Source organism: Xiphophorus maculatus, chromosome 18 (assembly GCF_002775205.1).
Source record: "Xiphophorus maculatus strain JP 163 A chromosome 18, X_maculatus-5.0-male, whole genome shotgun sequence".
NCBI lineage: Eukaryota > Metazoa > Chordata > Actinopteri > Cyprinodontiformes > Poeciliidae > Xiphophorus > Xiphophorus maculatus.
In genome coordinates this window covers 22,835,731-22,857,791 of record NC_036460.1, presented here as the reverse complement: position 1 = coordinate 22,857,791, position 22,061 = coordinate 22,835,731, and the positions used below count along the sequence as shown (strand labels likewise).

The following is a 22,061-nucleotide window of genomic DNA, read 5'->3' as shown; positions in this document are numbered from 1 at the left end:
CTCTGACATTTCATTAGTATATGTAGCTACGTCCACGAATATCAATACTGTTCAACTTCAGCTTTATTGCAAACTTTCAAATATTTTGAATACAGAAATGTCATTCTTGTTATGGACAAGGATATATGAAGCCAAACGATGCCACTCATTGCATTTAGGTACAGGAAAGCACGAGATTCTAGCAATCCAATAACCATTACTGAACATGTCAGTAAAAATATAATATACTGTAACTAATTTTAAAACAGAAAAGTAACAATTATTTCAACCACTTCCAAAAACAAGTAATTAAACCAGCTGTAGCAGTTTTAATAATATTTTCAATAACATGTATTTTTGTAATTTCTATTTAAATACACATACTTTGGTGAAAATATAGAATAGACACCTGCCACATTAGTATTTGTTCTTAAACAGTCCCATTCTTCGGAAAAATTAGATCTAAGTCTGGACTCTGGACTCCTATGTTAGATTCTTAATTGTCAACTGTCTAGCAGAAGGCTAATAGTTTTGTACCAACACTGACTGGCCCAGAGAACTGTTCATGACTAAGCCATCAGTTATACCTGGAGAAACCCAGCACAAAAAAGTCATGATGGCACCACCAGAGGGATTGGTGTTGTGCAGGTGTTTTGCTCCCAAAATACCTTCTAGAATTTTGGCCATGAAGTTCAACACTGTTTTCATTAGATCAAAATACATCTTGCAAATATGCTTTCGGTTGCTAAAGTTCTTTGAAAGAAATGGTCTATGCTGCCACCTTATCCCGTAGGTGTTATGGGGTGGGGTGACCAGTTTCTCTCTGTTCACTTGTGAAAACATATTCCTTCAATAGGATGATGACCATGTTCCATGGTACATTTAAAGCCTCATTAATTTTTCTGTGTTTTCCTCTGACTGATGCCTCCTGGCAATGAAACTACTAGAAGCTGTTTGCAGACTGTGGATTTTGCTTTGAAATATGGCCAAGAAAATGTGAGAAAAACCTTTTTGAAAACGCTGAAAGTTACTTAGGGCTAATGAGACACGCTTTCAAATAACGGATCCAGTTTAACGTGAGCTTAAATGTGGTGGGTGTTAGTGAACACATCCTCAGTTTGAGTCCAACAGCACCCTCTTCTACCATATCATGTTCAATTCTTATTTTCTACCTTTCCCACTATGTTTTTGTCTTTCATTGCACAGGTCAGATTAAAAACAGAGAAAGTTCTAACACATCTGTTTTTCTAACAACACAGTGGCCTGCTATTTTGCCAGTGGTGCTTAGATTTGTATGTCCACTGTATGTCTGTTGTGTTTTTAAAACAAGTTATTTGTGCTTCGCTCCTTCATCACCAGGGGTCGGTTTTTGTACACAGGTCAGGCTAGGCTGCCAGCTCACCAGAGAGCATTGCCCAGACAGTTTGGACAGCTTGCCCTGTGAGCACTTTGGGCGAGTAGGGAGTCAGAGGGAGAAGGGGAGGTGGTGGACTGTGATTGTCAGGGATTGCACAACTGCGAGGAAAGGAATGTGCTCGTCCTATGGGACCCAGAAATATGTCAGCTGCAAAATGCGGAGAAGAGTTGAGGTGGAACAGCAAAAGAAAGAAAGAAAACAAAAAAGATAACGGAAGCTTGCAAGTGGTTCAACAAAAGACGTTTTTCTTCCATGCAATGCCTGCGGCTGTGTTTTGGCATCAATGTGCCTGGCTTCATAAAAGCGCTATTACTGTGGTAATCTCTAAGCAAGGATGAAATTGCTTAGATGGTATTTAGCATTATAAAACAACATGAGAAGGGGAAAAAGAAGGAAAGGAAAGCAAATGGAGGAGAAAGGCCTTTGAAACAGAGACAGGTTGCTCAGTTGAAACTTTGACCCCTGCTAACCGTGCTTTGTGCAATCGGGATAATGCAAATATTGCTAAAAGCCCAGCAAGCAATGTGACGGTAGGTATGTTTTTGTTTTAGCACAAGTTGAACATTGCTTTGCCAGGAAGTCACATTTTATGCCATCAACGCTCGTACTCTCCTACCTATAACATAACAGCTCAATAAAGTTGGTTGTAAAGCCACATAAAGTATAGCTTAATATTAAACTGATTTTAGATCAAGAGTCTAAAAAGGCATATTTCAGGAAGTTCAAGAACTCACAGAGAATGAGGGAGAAAATATTCAGGAGAGGGTTCCAAGTAAGAGACATTAAACATCTGTTTGAGCTCTTGTGCGACTCTGCAGTCATTTCTCCAAAGTACAGCGCCGCTGACATCCTCAGAACATTGAATTATTCATCATTCACTGGCTGAACTTATCAAAGTACCAGACCCGTCACTGTAATTCTTTTATCAAGTGGAGGACTCTGAGCACAACTCAAGTAATTAGGACTAACCTTTGAGATGATTGATTTTCTTAGGAAGGAAATATTTCCCCTCTCTGCTGCCACTGAAGCTAAATCAGGCTTCAGGTCAGAGTTATCAGGTGAATCCTTTATTGGGTGAAGCCTAGGAGGGACGGTTGAATATGTCAGAGAAGGACTAATGTTTGACTTTTGTACGTGTGAATGTCTGCTGTAAAAGAACGGAAGTGGTATGTGTGACCCCTGGGGCCGGGGAGGGAAATGGAACAAAAATATACTCAGTTAGTCCTTTTCTAAACTGCAGATATATTGCTGTAACAAAGTGAAGGCTCAACCAGAAGCAATAACCCAAATCCTATTTGAATTATTACTCACACAGACAAATGTGAAATTTATTTTGTGTGCTTCTGCGCTTTAAATTTACATTAAAGTCAATTTATTCTTTTATGGTGAAAGAAAAAGTTACTCAAACTTTGCTTTTTGGACATTTTTGCTGTTTCAGAACCAAGTCAACATGCTGTCAGGCACAGAACAACGAACTCTGCTCTCTATCAGAAAAGTGGTCTGCAAGGTTAATGCATCAACAACAGATCTTTGATGTAATTTGGTGCTAAACCATTCAGTGATTTATAAACTAACAGAAGTATTTTAGAGTCTACTCTCCGAGCTGAGGTGGTGTGTTTTAACTTCCTAGTTTTAGCAGAAGCCTTTTGGATCATCTGAAGCTGTCTGATTGATTTCTTTGGGCAGACCTACGAAGACATTGTCGCAATATTTAAACTAAGTATAGAAGCATGGATTTGTTTTTCCAGATCATGCTGGGACATTAGTCCGTCTTTCCTAGAAATGTTCTTTAGATGATAAAAGGGCAGTTTTGACATCCATGCCCTGATTTGTTCTATGCATATATTCAGTGCTTGGATGGGTTCATAGTGGTGACATCGTATTGTAGAGCTGCGTATCACCTGCATTATTATGGCAGCTTATCATCGTCATATTCTGAGCTACTGGGCGCATACATTATAGGGGCTAAAGATGGAGCCTTGGGAAATTCTGAATGGGATTTTTGCGTTTTTGAAAAGAACCTCCACTGGCTCTGCATTAAATCCAGAATAGAATTTAAGATTCTCCTTCTCACACACACACGCACACACACGCACGCACGCACGCACACACACACACACACACACACACACACACACACACACACACACACACACACACACACACACATATATAAAGCCCTTAATAATGAAACACCATCTTTCATGAGACACCATCTTCCTAACACGACACTTTGCTCTCAGATTGGGTCCCACAATTTGAGGAAGATGTTTAAGGTTTTAGTGAGGCAGACACTCGATCTACTATAAAGACTAGCCTTAAAACTTTCCTTCTTGATAAAGCTTATGGCTAAAACAGCGATGTTGAATTGAAATGACTTCTTTTCTAAAATGCCTTGAGATGACATTTGTTGTGCACTACATATATAATCTGAATTGAACCAATGAGCACAAAACAATAACGATATAGGTGCAGATATGAGAGAGTGAACATCAGAGGGAAAAAAATATTTCATCCCAAAATACAAAACCTGGCTAAGATTTGTGGCATAAAGCCAAAGTTATGTAAAGATACAATAAGATCACATTTCCACGTAGGATTGAGATGACTCTATGGTTTTATTTTTATACGCTTTATTTAAATACCCAAATAATTCCAAGGTCAGATATTATTTAAAATCATTCAGACATCATTAAATTAAAAATAAACCTCTATTTCTGGCCATTCTGGCCTAAAGTAAATGACATCCATAATGCTTTTTGTCACATATTGTTGTGTTGGGCTGTAATTGTGGCATCAACCGCTGGGAGGGGAGAGACTCTCTCTGCTTTCTGTGAATCGGAGAGGAGAACGTCCGCCATTATTGGGGAAGCTGAGGGGGGGAAAAATCGGCTCGTACTCAACGTCACGCATTTATCCTGCGAGAGGGGCTTAACATGAGAAAGGAAAACACAGCGCCTCACAACGAGCTGTCCTTACTCTGAAAATAGCGTTGCTGTAAACGACGGCAGAGCTCCCAGTCGGCTTCCATACGGACTCTTTTGTTTTGTTTTGTTTCTTTTTTTTATTTTTTTTATTTCAGACACAACAAAGGAAACAATAATTGGTGAAAACAACGTGGTGGTGATCCAAGAAGGGGAAAACACACCGAAACAGCGCTTCCCAACGCCTTCCCCCTTCTTTTTCTCTCTCCTCGCCAGACATTTCCAGCCTATGTGAAAGGACGGGACTTTTTCCTTGTATTTTGGCAAGATTTTCTTTCTTTCTTTTTTTTTTTTTTTTTTTTTTTTTACTGCTGCTGCTTGTTATCAGAAACGAGTTCTGTTTTTTTCTCCTGAAAGAGAAAGTGCAAATGCTCATGTCTGAAAACTTCAGACTACAGCGGGGGGGATGAGCTCTTAATGTAGGGGGGGAATGGGCCAGACGGCGTGTTTACTAGAAAAGCGGAAAAAAAGAATCGATGCGAGTGTTTCTGGGGAGTGTTTTGTGTTTTTTTAAAATATATATTTAAGGAAAAGTCTTTCCCCGGCCGTGAGTGGCAGAGGAGCGACATAGAGGAAGAACGGCGTGGACGAGAGCTGGGAAGACAGGATTGCTTGTGGTATGTAGACTCCTCTTTTCCATACATTATCATAGCAATTTAATAAGCCGATATTTTAGGGTGTTTGTCTTGTTCTGAGCAGTGCAGCTCGTGTTGGGCTGAGCTCCTGCGAATAAGAAGAGAACTGGGAGTCAACCCCATTCCCCCCCCACACACACAGGGCTGGCACGATTTGAAGTCCTTAGTTGTAGCAATAATGATTTCTTTTTTCTAATGATGATGTATGGCTTCATGAAATTCATATTCAGAGCCTCTCTAAGGTATGCTGGTTGGTATGGAATAGGAAGATTGTACAAATGTGTACCTCAAGCCTTTAAATTGTTTGAATGATTTTGCCAGGCCTGGAGAAACTCTACAACATCATGCATTCATTAAAGGGCAGGACATGATAGCTACAGAGGCATATGTTTGCTACCTAATCTGCACTATCAGGTCTTATTAAATAAAGTGGACTGAGTGTATTTCTGTTCCAAAATCGAATGTTCTTGTAGTACTATAGAGATTGGGAGTAAGCTCCAAGTTGACTTACAGAGATGCATGAAATGGATAGAAATAGCAGCTGTCTGATTTATCCTCAATTGACTCGGATTGAGCGGCAGGTTAAAAACTGACATTTCTATTTGTTCCCCTCCTGGTTCTAAATACATCAAAATGAAGAACTCCCACCATTTATAGTTTGTAAGCTCATTGACCAGCAGCCTGTCCTTTGATGGACTTTTTTGACTTGAATAAGGCCGATCTGTGCTAGGGACGGATGCTTTTGAGAATAAATTAGGTAACTCTTACAGGTCCGTAATTGTCTGTGGGATTCAAAGCTACAACCACTATAAATGAACCTTGCATACTTTTTTCACCTTGCTGTATCAGGTGAAAAAAAGATAATTGTTTCGGCCGGTAAAAGCTGATCGGTGCATTTCTATATTGTCCCTTTTCTGTAGGAGAAATTGCTTTAGTCTTTTCAGATGGCATACACCAATTATGCCTTTTCTAATATTAGGATTGACTAGAACGGAGTCAAGTTAGGAATGATTGCTGTCACAAGCATTTTCTCTTGTATTGCGAGATCATTCACTGATGTGTCACAGTTTTATTTCAACGCAGACTGGTCATCGCTTCTGCAGCCACTCCCTTTCTCTTCGAGTCCCTCTGCTGGACTTGAGTGCTTTTCTTTTTACAAGTGGATGCTGGCTGTGAAATATTCCCCACAGGGTGAGATAACTGTGGCCTGTTTTCAGCATGCAGGGGGACTTTGAGTTGTAGCTGCAGCTACTGCTGTGTCATTGCATGATAAATGAGGCATTTGCAAAAAAACAGGAACTTTGTCATTTGATTGTCTTTTGTCTGGTGCTATGTGTTGTGGATGGGGCGGCTTGTTCCAGCAAATCTAGTGACTCATTATCCCACATTTGCCCTGGCGTGTTTTGACTGAGTACATTTGATAAGTCTTTTTTTTAATAGATTTAATCCAGGCTTTATTAGGATGACCAAGCAGACTGAGTAAACACATGCGTATATAGATTTTCCCAGAAATATGCTGGGTTTTTTTTTTCTTTTTTACTCACAGGTAAATGCATTAGCAGCTGTCAGCTCTCCTGTGCTGTGCTTGATTGGGCCCTTTGCAATGCAGTCACACCTCTCTGGGAAGTCTGTCTTACTCTAATAGTTGTGCCATTTGTTCAGGCAGCGGGCTAGCTAGCCGCATTCACCCCTGACATTCTGCCTCAGGGCTGTGGATTGAGATGGGAGGCTTTGGGTTTTGACCGTGTTCCTGAGATTAGAGGATGCAGACTTGGCTCATCAGGATGTAGGCCAGGGATGCAGATACATTTTTTTTCTGTTTTGTTTTGCTGAGGTCACTGGATGATAGATCCTGATCTCAACAGGGTGTGGCATTAAATAACAAATTCTCTCTATTTCTTAATATCAGAGTAAGAAAGGTGATTTGTAAAGATGTACAGACTCAAGTTTAGTCAGTTTTCCCAGAATCTGCACTGATTGGTGATTAGCTGGTCAATTGATTTAAAAAAACCCAATATATACACAATAGATACACAATATATCGGCACTAACATCGGTACCAGTCGATATTAGTAATTTTTTGACATATCGGTATCGGTCTGACAAGTAAAACTGGGCTGATATTAACAATCAGTAGTTATTTTCATATCGTTGCTATTTGATTCTTGAGAGAGAAGAGAGGAGGATGTTCATATGTTGTTTGCTTAGTCATGTGTCATAGTGATGCTGCGAAGGAATTTTGGGAGTTTAACCGAAGCAGATAAGAAGTGGTGAAGTCAGCAGTGTGGTCATTTTTTTCAAGGTGTCAAAATATATATAATATAACATATATTGTATTGGTAGATATCTGTCATTGGACATAACAGGATGTAGATATCGGCCCAGGTTTTCCTATCGGTGCAAAAAACCCCACTTTTTCTGTTATTATCAAATCAGAGATCCAAAAATCTGACATTAGGTTTGCTGAATTTATTTTATCAAAGAGTAAGAGAGTTATAATAAACCTCACAGTCACTACTTCCCTGTGTGACTTATCATATTTTGACCACATTAACCCCCAGCTTTTGTTTACCAGTGCACTGCTGGGTAAATCGCAGGCCACTTACCTGCTCATTTGCAAATTTCACAACTGTTCCACCTGTCAGCATGAGCTGACTCCATACACCCAGCATGGCAATTTTCCCCACTTGTGGAATTGTGCTTTAATAAAAATTTTTCCCCCACTGGTAGTTCAAAGGAGTGGATTTTATTATTATTATTATTATTATTATTATTATTATTATTATTATTATTATTATTATTATTATTATTATTATTATTATTATTATTTCCTGAAAGTCTGTGTTTGGTGCATAAAAGAAGCCAATTATAGCGGCCAGCTTTGGAGTTCACTGGACCAGATTACAGTCACTCTCTCCTCTCAATGACCGCCTTGTTTTAGTGTCCGATTATTAGGCAGAGAGAAGTGCATTCTGGGATGATTGTATCTGAATTTCCATTAGAAAGTGTGCCTGCGTCAGTCGAACTGAGGCCTCCTCTGTCCCCGCTGCTTCTGTTCTCTAGCTCATTACAAATTTGCAGATGATTTATAGGACTTCACACAGTTCTCTGCATTAGTCCTTTAAATTAAATGACCGTGAAAATAATTCAAAATTAAACCAGTGATCCAAGTAGATTGGTTTCACTTTGTAACTCAAGCTCACCTTACAATCACAACATGTGTATTATATTTTAGCACAAATACATTTCTATTGTGCTGTATACTGTAAATATTTCCTATGTAGTTCTGAAGAAATGCTTTAGTTACTATCCAGACGTTTTTTTTGTAAAATCAGACTTGGTTTAGATGTTGTTTGCCTCCTGTAGAACAGCATGTCATAGTCAGTTCTTCGATTTGCAAGTTTTCCAAAGCAAGCACACTTACTTCTGGTGACTTGACATAACTTAAGGTAACTGATCTGAGTTCTTTTGAATAAATCTGGGTTTTTTAAATTATTGTTGTCAGTGCAATACCTCCTTTTTAAGGTGCAAACAAGTGTTTTGTACTACTGCAACAAATGATTGAGCTGTGCAATGGGACACATATTTGTGCCAGTTAAAGGTCTGAAGACAGTCTTTGCCATTGTTGATGTCGACATCTTCAGTAGCATCCATAGGTTAGGAGTTGTCAGTGGTAAACTTAGGCTCAAATGCAACTTAAACATTTATGTTGGAATATGACAAAAGTTGATTATCTCCTCGTTTAAGAATCAAGCAGATTCAGATTCAGACGTGTTGGGATGTCACCAAACCAAGGAGACACAACGCTGAATTAGCATTTTGTTTCTGCAAGAACATTTCAGAAACTTTGGTTTATAAAATAAATCCTACTGTGGAAATCCACACTTTGTTACATAGCTTTATTTTTATTGGGAGTGTACATTTGTTGCAGTGGAGGGGGGTAAGAAAAAGCACAAGAAAACAACAGTAACAGCATTTGGACTTAGTGTGACCATAGAGATGAAGAACCAGGATGTGAGCCGCAGAGGAATGGTGACCTCTGGAAACGAGCGGCCGTTGTTTTGCCATTTCAGCTCCAATTACACAACAGAGGAACAAGGGGCTGTGGTAATGTGGAAGAGCCATGGAGAGCCTGGGTGCAGGGAATTCTGGGAAGAGCAAGAAAAAGTAAAAAAGTGACACAACAAAGTCGGCTGTCAGTTCGGAGGCAACAAGAGTGAAACAAAGCGCGAGCGAACTGCTGCCAGTTTCTGCTTCAGGCTGTGTCTCTGGTATGCGCCCTTTTGGTGTTTGTGCTCATGGATCGACCAATCAATGTCAGCCATAAGTAACCCTGCTGCTCAGCTATGGCCCAGCCGAATTCCATGAGTCAGCACGTCCGTAGATAAGATGTTATGATTGAGTCTCTGGCAGTGAAATTAGGCCACTGCTCAGAGGTCAAGAGGTTGGACTTGTGCTGCTGTAGTCGCTCACACAACGTTTGTTTTACCTGCATGCAGCTCCAGCATGTTCTGCAGGTTTAAAGTTCAACCAGGTTGGCAGGTTGCCTTGGGAACTAACTTAAAAAAAGACTTGATACGCTTAAACACACCCTCCATTACACATAATGGGTGTAATAGTGTCTGATTATTTTTGGGATGAGTCAGTGTTGCTGCTTACAGCTTGATATGGTGATAGACTGTTCCCACTGAAATTCACCTACGCAAACATTTAAAGATAAATGTGACGATGTCTATAATCTTCAATAACACTGATCTGATTATTATTTTTTTGTTAACCTGATGTTCAGACCCACTCTTTTTCTGTCAAATTTGGGGCAGATGCTCCATGATTTCTTGTTTAACTTTCTCACTGGAGATTCTCGCTGTTGGCGCCCCTGGGCTTCCTGTAGGAAGTCCACCTATGATGCGTGGCTGTGTGGGAGGGAAGAGGTGGGCCAGAAGAAGTGGAGAGCACAGGGTCAAAGGTGAGGAGAGGAGCTGGAAAGGGGCAGCAGTCTGTTTTATTATTCATTCATGTTAGGCCAAAGGGGGGATACTTTTGGGTCATCTGATTCTTGTAAAAGCGATAACTCTTGAATGCCCCAAGGGTCTGCCTTTAATACTGGTGCAACTGATAACTTGGATCCTGTAATTGGCAAGATAGAGGGAAGTGCTAAATTATAAGAAATAAATGCTGTCATAAAAAAGTTGTAGGTAGTAATTAATTATGACACAAATGACTGGTGTTAAGTGATGACCTTTTTAAGCTAAAAGCCTGTCTGCGCTCCGTTCCTCGTTATTATCTCAAGCAGTTTTTGATACTTTTCAACAGATAGAAAAAGGCTGAGCTTCGAAGACTGGAAGTTCATTTAAAGATGCGCCAATAAGAGTTCTGTGGCCAATCTCTGCTTTTTGTAAAACTTTAATTTGATTCTATTCAATTTTCTATTCGAGAACCATAATAAAAGATGCAATGACAGCATTTAAAACTTTATTCCTTTGCCTCTGCTGGAAGTGGGGTTGTTTTATATGTATACTAGACACAGAGGCAATGTCAAGGCGCTTTGTGAGAGAGCTATTTTTTTTATTATATGGTTTTGCCAGACCGAATGATTCTAACCTCCCCTGTTATGAATTGTCTTAAAAAGCCACAACAAAAAGAGAGGCACTCCATGTATAGGAGTTTCCTGAAGTATACATTTATTCAACAAAAACTAAGGTTAAAATCAAAGTTTCCAATATGGAATGTGAAAGTCAGTGAGATCAGTGGTATCAGGTGTGGACGAGGGGCCTGTATATGTGGAAGTGGAAGTGTTGTAATGTGCAATCAAAATAATCTAGAAAGCAAAAGGCAGCAGCACACCTAAGGAGGAGATCAGAGAGAAGTAAGGAGAAATAGTTTAAATGACTGAAGGCTTAGCAGGCCCCTGGGTGTCCCAAATCAGTAATCAGTGTTGCATCATGGGTAAATGTCCAACCTAACTACAAGGAGTTAGTATGAAAAAGACATCTCTCCATGTGTTTGTCTTACTGGTGAAAGTCTTGCTCTTGCTCTCTCTATCGCAGCATGAATGAATTGTTGGTATATCATGATTTTGATCAAAATTGGGATTAAACTGTTCTACTGCATCGTGTCGCAGCAAGAGATGTGAACTGTCACCTTGACATTTATCTTTTTTAATGCTAACATCAAGTATGGTGAAAACTTGACTTTAAAACTTGACTGTGGTGTGAACGCACAGATGTTGCTCGTGTGACTGCCAACACGCCCAGCATGCGGCTTAATCTCAAAAGACACCAGAAGTACTGATTGCCAAAAAAATTGGGGAGGAAATAGCAGCAGGTTTAATTAGAACTAAACAAAAGCAATTTTCAAGTTACATAAAGTGACAAGAGCGAGGAATTGTCCAAAATATGTCCAACACTTCAAGTGTGACTAAAAACTTCAGTAAGCCGAATCTTTAGTTTACATTAGTTTAGTTTAAATGACAACAGTTTATTTTAATTCAAATGAAGCACTAAAAAAAAAAACATTTTTATTCCGAGCAGCAATTCAAGTTAAATATTGTAAATTTTTGCCAAATAAGAGAACAGAATAGAAATAGCTTTTATTGTTCCAGAGAGGGGAAATTCAGGTGTACTACTGGTGTACTACTAAGTCATTTAATATCTGAAATGTCTTTCCTTTTCAGAGAGATTACAGCCATTTTTTATTTCAGTCTATCATGGTCATCTATGATGCAATTCCTTATTGTTCAGTTTTTATATAACTTTGATGCAATGTTTTCCAAGTCAGATTTGGATCTGAGTATTTGAAGGATTGAGCAACATGTTACACCTTGCCCAAAAGAGACGGAGAAAAAAGAAAACAGCTTAAAAACAACTTATTGTTGTTTATCAGGTTCACAAATCAAGGTTAAAAATAAGATCACACACATATGGTGGGTTAAGTTACCACATTGTCAGTGTACCAGATCAGTGGTCCGATGAACAAGACTACTGAATGCTTGTCAACAAGACAATTACTGTCTTGCTGACAAGGACTCGGTAGACAAGTTATATTTCTACTACTGGCATGTCGGTCTGGAAAAATTTAATGCCCACAAGAATGTTAGGAAATTATGTTTTACAGCATAATATTGCCTCAAGATGAGATGATTAAAACTGTTTGATGTCACGTCGTTTTACGACATCTAAACCGAAGAACTAAAAGCTAACTTTAACTTCTGGTGACATACTTATACGTGCAAAGACATCAATATGATTTATCATGTTTGTGAACCACAGCCTTGTCTTTGACCAGAATCAGCTTTTGTGGTACACCATAAATACACTTGACTATTAAGAGTGTTGATATACTTGGATGTAATCTCAAACCTGATTTATTGGCAGAGGCATAAAGCAACGGGACAGTAATGCTTGTTTCTTTCTGTAATGAGGACAGTTGGACAACAGCCTGCCTGTTTATAACCACCCTGATCAGGAAAGAAATGTGCCTCATCGACAGGAATGGAGTCTTCTAAGTTGCTGGTAGTCAGTCAGTCAGTAAATTACTTTCTGTTTACTAAACACTTTGTGCATGCTTGCTGCTCTGAATCATGTCAGGTGAGCACACACCTTATTTCCGCTTTCATAGATCTAGTTGTAGTTATGTTTTGGCATCCGACCTACCGCTTCAGTAAGGTTCAATGCCTATTGTTTTCTGTAAGCAGAAAGTCACATATCTGTGGTTTTATTATTGTGTATATATAAGCAAGCAAAAGTTTGAGATTATCTTAACATTTGTGAAAATGGCGAAAAGAGACTTCTAAACAACAGCTTGGGTGTGTCTTTCTGACACACCCAAGCTGTGGTGTTGGACAGCCTGTAAGCTGTTTGTCCAGTATAATGGTTTGTATTTGAACCAAAAAAACGGAGATATTCACCTATTCTCAAATCTGCTTGGTAAAAATCATAACTGACAGCAACAATGTCAAACAGAGCTGCTGTTTGGCTCCAAAATGCAGCGTAAATATTAGAAACTACAGTCAGATTAAAACATGGCACAGCATTTGTCAAATAATCAACAAAACATATTTTAAGGTGATATGTTTACTGGTTGTTATAGTAAGATATGCACATTGGGTGGTATGAGTTTGTCATAGTATTGGAACATTATGTAAAATAATATCATACGTTTCTGGGTATAATGTCAGACTAAAACAATAGATCTACCAGATTATTAGGTAAGATAAGATATGAGAACGCTAAATATACTTTAGCAATATTTCTGGGAAAATGGACAATTCCCACTTATAAGCATTTTAAGTTGGTCCTCGTGCCAAAAGAAAAGAAAGCATTGAAAATGCTCACTTTTGTATTTATTCAGAACAGTTTTACAAACATAAAGCTTTCCACCCTAATCAGCCAGACCAGTCTGTCATCCGGTCTGCACGGCGTTCTCCAGCTTGGTCGCACGTGGTTGTGGAATATTCTCCTACCAGCATTTGTTACAAATCTGTCAATCTAGCAACCTTGGTCTCTCTGACGTGAACAGCACACCCAGGCTGATGCCACAAGGGTTCAGTAGGGCTCGGGTCGGGCTTTGACCTTTTGGAGGATAGTTTGCACTACAAGAGTGGAGATATGGGATTTCCACTTATGGCAGAATCTCGTTGTTTTGTCTCCCTGCTCTGAGATCGTCGCCAGTGATTACAATCCTTGTTTTTCCAGTGAGGGAGATGCTATACGATATTATCACATTGTCCCCCGCCAAAAAACCCCCAAACAAAAACAGTTTGGCATTGAAAGAGTGACATTGACATGGTTTTTATGGGTGAGGATCAAATATTTGTATAACATTGGCCTCATTTGAGTGTAAATAAATAGACTTTCAGATGGTATAAGTTTTATTGCAAAGAATAACTCCAACATTATCAACCGATGCATAAACATTTGTATGTTGTCATGTCATGCAATGTCCGATATTGATCTAAAATATTTTTTTGGTCCTTACCTGTGGATAATTTCTTTGTGGCTTTTAAAATTAAACTGGTTATAAGAACAGTATTTGATACTTTTGTTAATATTGACACTGTTTGCGCTTGAAGTTTACTTGTCCTTTGTCTTGATTGTTTATTAGTCTGTCCCTCCGTGGATTTTGACTCTGTCATTGGACGTGTACTCGCTCACTTGCAGTGTTCAGATGGAGAAGAGAGAGGCGGAGACTGTGAGGCACAGGGGTGTTCTGCTTCAAACGTATTCTAATTAAAGTTGGCAGCTTTAATCACAGAGCGATTTGCATCCGAGAAAAGGGGGAGACAACAGAAGTGGAGCGGAAAGGGATGGAGAAAAGGTTCTGTGGGCACAACCGCAAGCTCCTCTTGAGAGTAGAGCTTCTGACTTCTCCTGAACTTCCCACCAACTTCATTGATCACTTAGTCTCACCCCTGCGCCTGTTTTCCTCTTCGCATGTTGTTTATCTGTCACTTAATTTTTATTTTTTTTTTCGGTTCACTTCTGCTCCCAGCTTCAGTTTGTTTTTTGTTGGGGTTTTTTTTGTTGTCCTTGTGGAGCAGGGCTGAGCCGAGTTGTCTTTAAGGATGGAGGAAGGGCACCACCTTGTCATTAGATGTTAGCTTCACATGCTGCTGGAGGAGGATCTGCCCACCTGTTTGGCATCTCCCCAGCGAACAGGTGCTGACACGGTCTCTTTTATTTTAGGACGCGGTTTACAACTTTTGGATTAGGTATTCCTCAGTCGTAGCTTGCTGCAGGCATTCTGACACGAGGTTGTGGTTATCTAGCTGCTAGTGTTTAGTATTCCAGTTAGCTGTAACTCGACTTTGGACGTTTGAGAATTGATGCAGGACGTGGTTTGTTGTCGTGTTCAGTCATGAGGGCAGAAATAATCGGTGTTAAAGATTATGGCTCCTCAATACACAAACAATGTAGGCATCCTCATAACTGTCAAGAGCCGTTCTGCGATGTTGGCAGCTGTGTGACAGTGGGCGTCATTACCCCTTTGAGGTGAGATGATAAGGTGGCTGTTCATAGCCGTTTGTTATCACAGGCAGCGGGCCCCTGACACCTTCACGTCCCTTATCTGGCTTCGTCCCAGCATCTGGTCCGAGCTCTGGCTCCGGCAGGCCCAGGGGCTGATGAGTAAGCGGTGCTCCACCAGCGGCCGGGCCAGGGCCCATGCCGTTATCGATCGCGGTGCTGGCGCTTGTCATCCAGCCACCACTTAGCTAATGATGTCCAAGCCATTGTCTCACAGCTTGGAAAATGGCCACAAAAAAGAAAGCGGTGGGCGTTTGACGCGGTGGCACGAGAGGGAAAGATGGATATGAAAGATAACGGTGAGACACCTAAAGTAGACTGGGCTTTGTAAAACCTTTTTACTGCAGTCATCCATTTATTGTTAATATTATTATTATTACTTTTACAGTTTCTGTACTTTCAGTTTCCAGGGTTACCTCACAGTTGTTTTTTTTAAATGTGCAAAATAATGTCATTTTCTGGGTTCTTTTTACGTGTCTGAATATGTTTTAAAAATTCTAGGATATTGTCTAAAGATAAATTTTTATATTATCTTCAAATAACTTGTCCAAACAAGTAGTACTTTTTAAATTGAACTTCTACATCAAACCTGTAGTGAAATACTTTGGCTATCAGAAATGTTACTAGATAATTCACTCAGTTTTATGTGTAATTGGGGACATAGTCCGGGTTTTGCATACAGGGTAAATGCTGAACAAGGTTAAAATATGTATTGTAAATTCCCAGGTCAATTCTGTGTTGACACATTAAGACATTCCCTGGATGTGATCATTTGAGTCCAGCACAGTATGGAGTTTTAAAATGGCAGACCTGCTGCCTCCTCCCGTTTTTGTTGTGCTTTGGCTGTGTTTGTTGTGCTGCCGTCTGGTCCATCTGTATGCTAGAAAGATGGATCACTGTTTCGGCCTGTCTCTGTGATAGCCATATCCTGACCTTGTTACTGTAATTATTAGTACTGCTGGGCAAATACAATCTTTGTTTATGCTAAAAAAAAAAAGCTTCTTAGTCACGAATTGGCTGGAATGCAGACTGTAGGAAAATTAAGGGTTTCATCATTTATAGTGCTGTGAAAAATGTTGAGGAATCTTAGATGGATTTAAAAAAACCATCTCTTTGGTCCAGATTTTTGTCTGTATAATGTTTAAACCAAGCTTTAAAAAGCACCAGTTACTTTTTTGTGTCATGGCATGCAGAGACGCAACCATCAGGCTTTTCTTGGCTGATGCCAATTATTTGTTTTCTCTGAGGTCAGATCTGCTGATTTGGATTTTGACCAAACCCATTCCCCCCCCCCATATTTACAAGGATAATACCATATAAGACAAACTATGTGTTGTGGGTCATTTGACAGAGGAAAACAGAGGATTTGATAGAAAAAAAGAAAGCATTACATCATCATTTCCATTTGTGCCCCAAAAAACGGTGCATGATGCGCTTGAGGGCCCCAAAATGGGAGGTGGTTTGGTTGTGGTGCAATTGATGAACATGAAAAAATTTACATTTTTAATATTATATCTGTCCATCAGATCCAATTCTGGAAAAAATGGTTGGTTTCAGATAAATTTTTTTAGCTTTTGGGATTTTTATTTTGACTATTGGAAGCCATTTTATACATACAAGTTTTAAGTAAACAAAGTTTTTTAGAAAATGCTGCATATTTCTGCCATGCCTTTTTTGAGGACTGTAAATATGTTTTTCTGGCTTTCATTTTGGCTCAGGGGAGGGATGTGGGTATTTTTTAAAAATTTGTTTTACTTTCTCAGTGCCAGAGTTTTCCAGGATGCTGTCGTGGCCCCAAGGTCCATAGCACTTATGTCAGAGTTCATTTCCTGTTGCAGTGCTCCAGCCGCTCCTGAGGATCCACCATTTCCTAATCTCTCCTGATGAGGAGTGAAATGCGTAAATTTAAAACTCTGAATCCATCTGCGATGGGGGTTGGTATCAGCTGACTCAAGCAGAGCTGTAGAATAAGATGAAACTTGCAAATAAAAAAAATTCCCAGAAATTCCCCAGAGATATGAAACTCTGCGATCCAGGAATTTTCACAGTGAGTAAACTTTCCTCTTAGTCAAGGTTACAGCCTGCAAGACACGGCACAAGTTTGCTGCTGTAATGGTTCATGAGTCAGAGCAGTGACATAGCTCAAACTTCAAAATGGGGAAACGTTTGACGTCTTGCTCGTATTTGTCTTTCTAATAGTACTCTGACCAACCCACTGTTGGTTGCTAAACTCCACAAATACCACAACCCTGAGTCTGCACAAGTCCAGGCTCTCCCTTTTTTGTATCTTTGCTGACTTCCATTTATGCCCTAACTCCAGAAGATAAAATTAAGGAAAACACAGGCTAAAAAAATGTAAACATTGCTCGGAACTGTTTTTTGGTTGGAAGGTTATTCAGAGAGATGACGACCTCACCACGCCGCGGCTCGTATTAGTCACAGCCGTTGGAGATATTTGAATGCAGCTCTTTTTACCCAATGAGGGAAAAGGTCGCTGGGAATGCAGTCTGTCAGGTCAGGATGAACTGAGTTTGCCTCATCTTAACCACATGTGAAGGCTACAAAAAGAACAAAGACTGTGAAAGGTGAGCTTTTAGCTAAGCACATCTTTAAACCTTGAACATCAAGACGCTAATAAAAATACAGTAAAATGTGTGCTAAAGGAGATTTAGCGAAGAGAGTTCAGGGTATGCTTTAAGATGTAGAGTTTACATTTTACATGCAAAGTTGGAGTGCAAATTTTGAAATAAATCAAATATTTTGTTTATATTTTTGAGCAGAAGTAGATATGCTGTGTTTATATATATAAAAAAAAGAAGCTCTCAAGGCAGCTGCAGTTCTAGACAAAAATTACCAGAGGTCTGAAAGGGACCAGTTTTGCTTTTCGTGGAGGCACAAAACAAAAGACTGCAGCATAAAAACCAAAACCAAAAACAGGCAATATTTCATTGTTTAAGATATATTAAGTGAGCCAATGAGCCACTTGCAGGCTGCAGATCCATGAACTTTAGCATTGGAAACTATTAGCATTGGAAACTACTGTATGAGCCTGTATCAATATGACTGAAGCTAAAAGTTTAACACCTCGATTTTTAATTCACTGTTAAAATAAAACTGTGAGGGTAAAAAATGCAAGGGACTGATTACTTACGGTTTCTGTACAAGTTAAGCATGTGCTACCATAATAATAAGGAAATTCTTAGAAATGGACAATAAACCAAAAGGAGTCAGTTTTTATGCAATAATGACTGAAACTATTTCAATTCTGTTTTTGTAGACTGCAGACAGATACTAATATACTAACTGACTCACATTAAATGTGCACACAGAAAAATATAGGCTTTATCATCCAATTGTAATCCATTATTCTTAGATTTTAAAAAAAGTAATTATGATTAATACAAAGTTTTGCATTGGTTCCTTTTAATGCATTTGTCTTCATTTCATAATAATTTTAGTCGTAGTAGTCCGTGTTTTCATTCAGTATTTGCATTACACAACATTTTCAGTAAATTTATTTTAAAATGAACATAAATATGGAGAGGTTGGTCAGGTTAAGAGAGGAAATGACCTTTGAAAAGTCTGTAGAAATCTCCTAGAGGCACAGTTTACTTGATTTAACAAGGCGAAAACAAAACAATAAATCCATATTGTTTTATTTTGCTTTCAGCCTACATTTTTTGATATTTTCTGTTCCAGTAAGTAAGCTTTTGATTGAAATCTTCACGTTTACCATTTTAATTCTTGAATGTTTGTTGTATGCCGCACATACTGATAACACTGGAAAATCCTCTACACCAGAAAACAACAGCATTTGTGATACTGTGCAGAACTTATTGTATTTTTTTTTTTTTTCCGATAACGTTTTGAGCAAAACCAGACATGATTTCAAGACATGGGTAGGACATTTGATTGCTGTGAAGTTTTTCAAAGCCATCCTTTGTAGAAGTCCGTCATGAAAGAGCTTGCCATTAGTATTCGCTGTATGGGTTTACTGTGAGCAGCAGCTCTACACTGATACTAAAACATCCCTACAGGCCATTAACTCCTGTTATTTCTACCTCCTGCTATGTCTATCCAAATAGTGAAAATGCTGGTGTGTAAGATCAAATGTCTCCAAGTTATTTAAGGTTATTAACAATGTAGTTTGTTAGAAAATATGCATAATAAAGTAAGAATCACCAACATAGTTGTTGGTGTAATGCTATCAGTTCGGTTGTCTCTTTTTATTGACGATATTTCTTGTACGTGTTCTGGTGTGTAAAATAAGCGTAAGAAGTGTCAGAGAGTAGCATAGCCTGCTCCAGAACCAGAACTCAAGGTAAAACACTCGAACATGCTTACTGTCAGACCTTAAGCAACTCTGTTTCAACATACTCGTACATTATTTCAGCGTATGCCACTGAACTATGTAAATATCTCCCTCCCTCTGGTTCCAGGGTGAGTGTTTGACCATAGAGAATCAGGTTCTAGGAAATTGTGCAATCCTAGGAGTATTCAGCTTTTCGACCACAGAGTGGAGCCTTCAACCATGGCCTCGCCTCTTCCTATCTCCTGTGCTGTAGGGCTGCTCCTGCTTGGAGGTCAAAGTTGACAGGAGACATGGGTCAGTGATGTCATCCCACTCCTCAGAGGATTTAGGGAGTCATTGTAGATCTTGCAAGGTTATGCTGATATGCAGGTCCCTCTTGAAAAATAATTTGTAGAGGTTTTTATCTGGTTAAATGAAGGTTATTGTTATTATGTGTCTTTTTCAAACTGGGAAACGGTTGCAATTGTGGCAGAGAGCGAAGGAATGACTTGAAGTTGTTCTGTTTTTTTTTTGTTTTTGTCTTACGTCACTCTGCTAGTGGGAGACACCGGATGTCGATGGTTAGGACATGTGCATAAATCATCGGGACAATCTGGTAAGCCGCAAGCATGGCAGGTTTAAATTTAGATTATGATTCATTTCTTTTTCTACAGTAATTCTGGAAAGTTTCTGTTTTTGCTACATAGTCATGTAGAATTTGAAATGTTTTAATTCCCAAGAAGGCTTTGGTCTACGCTGGGCGGTAAGAAGGTGTGAAATGCTAAGAGTTACTGAAGAGCAAAGGGAGGAGCAGACACTTTATGAACTGGTTTGTTTTGATCACAGCTATGGAATAACATCACTTTATATACATGTTGCAGTTTATGATATGACCCTCCCTTCAGTGTGTTTTGAATATTAGCTGGCAAGCCTTAGTTTACACAAATCAAATGCGTCTCCTAACTTGTACTTATTGTATTTCGTCTTTCTCGTTTCCTTTCTTTCCTGGTTTTAAATTCATTTGGGAAACATGGCTGGTATTAAGACCGTTAAAAAAATATAGGCATTGATTTTGAGTAGCTTTAGATGCCGTTTGAAATGAGATTTGTATATTAAAGTATTGAAGAACAGTGAAAGAGAAAGATTACAACATCACATGGTAAAGAACGAGCGCTGTAGTGGTACATACTGTACATGTCCGTTCAGTATAAATTTGGCTCAACAGAAAAACGAAACAAAACAAATGACAAATTTGAGATGTCTTTTCTCTTATTATAATCAGGAAGTATCCCTCTATATGGAAGCTCCAACAGATTATGTGTAGCAAGGTAGACATTTTCTACAGGTGACTTTGTTTTATTTTTATTTATCTAATGTAAACTAAACACTGCCCCGTAGGTTTGGCATATTTTTTATAGTGAAAATAGTTGAATTGTTGGAGTTTGTTGGAAAGAATTTAGACTTAATACATCATCTGAGGCAATACAGTATTGCCTCACATGAACAACGTATTCATGTGAGGCTGAATAACGTCTCCTTTAGATCAGGACTTTTTTGTCTTTGATCCGTTTAAGAATAGAAGCATTACAGGATCTTGTATGGGTGAAAACCTGATAGTTTTAAGGTAAAGAAAAGGCTGAATTTCTAATGTTTCTCAAGAAGGGCATTTTGGATTCTGCAACTTTAGGTTTTCTTAGTGGATATATTTTATCCCAACTAGAGCACTCACTTTCAGTTTTTGGCCTGCTGCTTTGCAATTATGTTGTTGGTTTAACCCAAGTAGAAACCTCACTGGTTCTGGGTCTTTAAACATGGAAGTCACTAAAGTTTAATCACCATGCCCTGAAAGATTGTTCATTCTCAACCAGTAGTAGCACCAGTTTTAATTTCCTTGACCCTGTCTCTTAGCAGGTTACGGCTTTTGGTCAAGGGCTATAGCCATTTTTATTGGAGGGGCTACAAATTGAGTTTTGCACAAGTGTGGGTTGTTACTTGTGGGGCTCCCTGTCAGTGCACCCCAGTGGACGGTTCACACTGCTTGCACAGCTGTGGCACACACTCTGACTCTACAGTGTGGAAAGTGAGATGTATGCAGGCAGAGAAAGTGGGCTTGGAGAATGATTGAACCAGCAGAACAGAGGAATGCTGCAATGGCCTTTGGGGTAGAAAAGCAACTGCAACACAGAAAAGAAGGACAAGCAAGTGCAGAGGAAACGAGCAGAAAACCGATTATAAAAGACAAATCCCCGGCTCTTCCAACCAGACGGAGTTAGCCGCTGTATCCTGAGGGCGAGAAATCGCAACAGCATTAGCTCCGGCTCGAATCGGATCTCTTCCATGTTTTCTATGCACACGTGAGTGAGTGTCTTGGTGCATGCGCTCGCCTTAAATTCACAAGACAGGGAATTTTTCCTTCTGGCCTCCTCCTTCCTCTCTTCGTTCTTCACCCCGTTCACGCCGCTTGCCGCTGATTGGCTGGAGGGAAAGCAAGGGATGAGGTTTTGTCGTCTAATCTGGCAGCAGATCACTACTGATGGGCCTCTGTAGAATGGCTTTAGTAAATTACTGTTCCAGGGCTGGATAAATCCCCTCTATCAGATAGCAGCTCTGCCTTCAGCTCTCCCTCTGTTTCTGGTCCGACTGTCTTTCTGTTCAACACGTCGCTCAGGCGCTGACTTTATCTATTTATCACTTCTTCTCTACAAAGATTGACCACATCGGTTTCTTATGTGT

The 22,061-nt window shown here is 39.4% G+C and overlaps 1 protein-coding gene across 1 annotated transcript in view; it reads left to right on the top strand.

The window, feature by feature from the left end:
• The first annotated feature begins 4,241 nt into the window (after positions 1 to 4,241).
• arhgap35 (Rho GTPase activating protein 35) overlaps positions 4,242 to 22,061 on the top strand; it is a 74,361-nt gene continuing 56,541 nt past the window's right edge. Inside the window, exon 1 of the mRNA XM_023350883.1 lies at positions 4,242 to 4,997. The gene's annotated coding sequence lies outside the window, so the exon portion shown is untranslated. The remainder of the gene's footprint in view (positions 4,998 to 22,061) is intronic.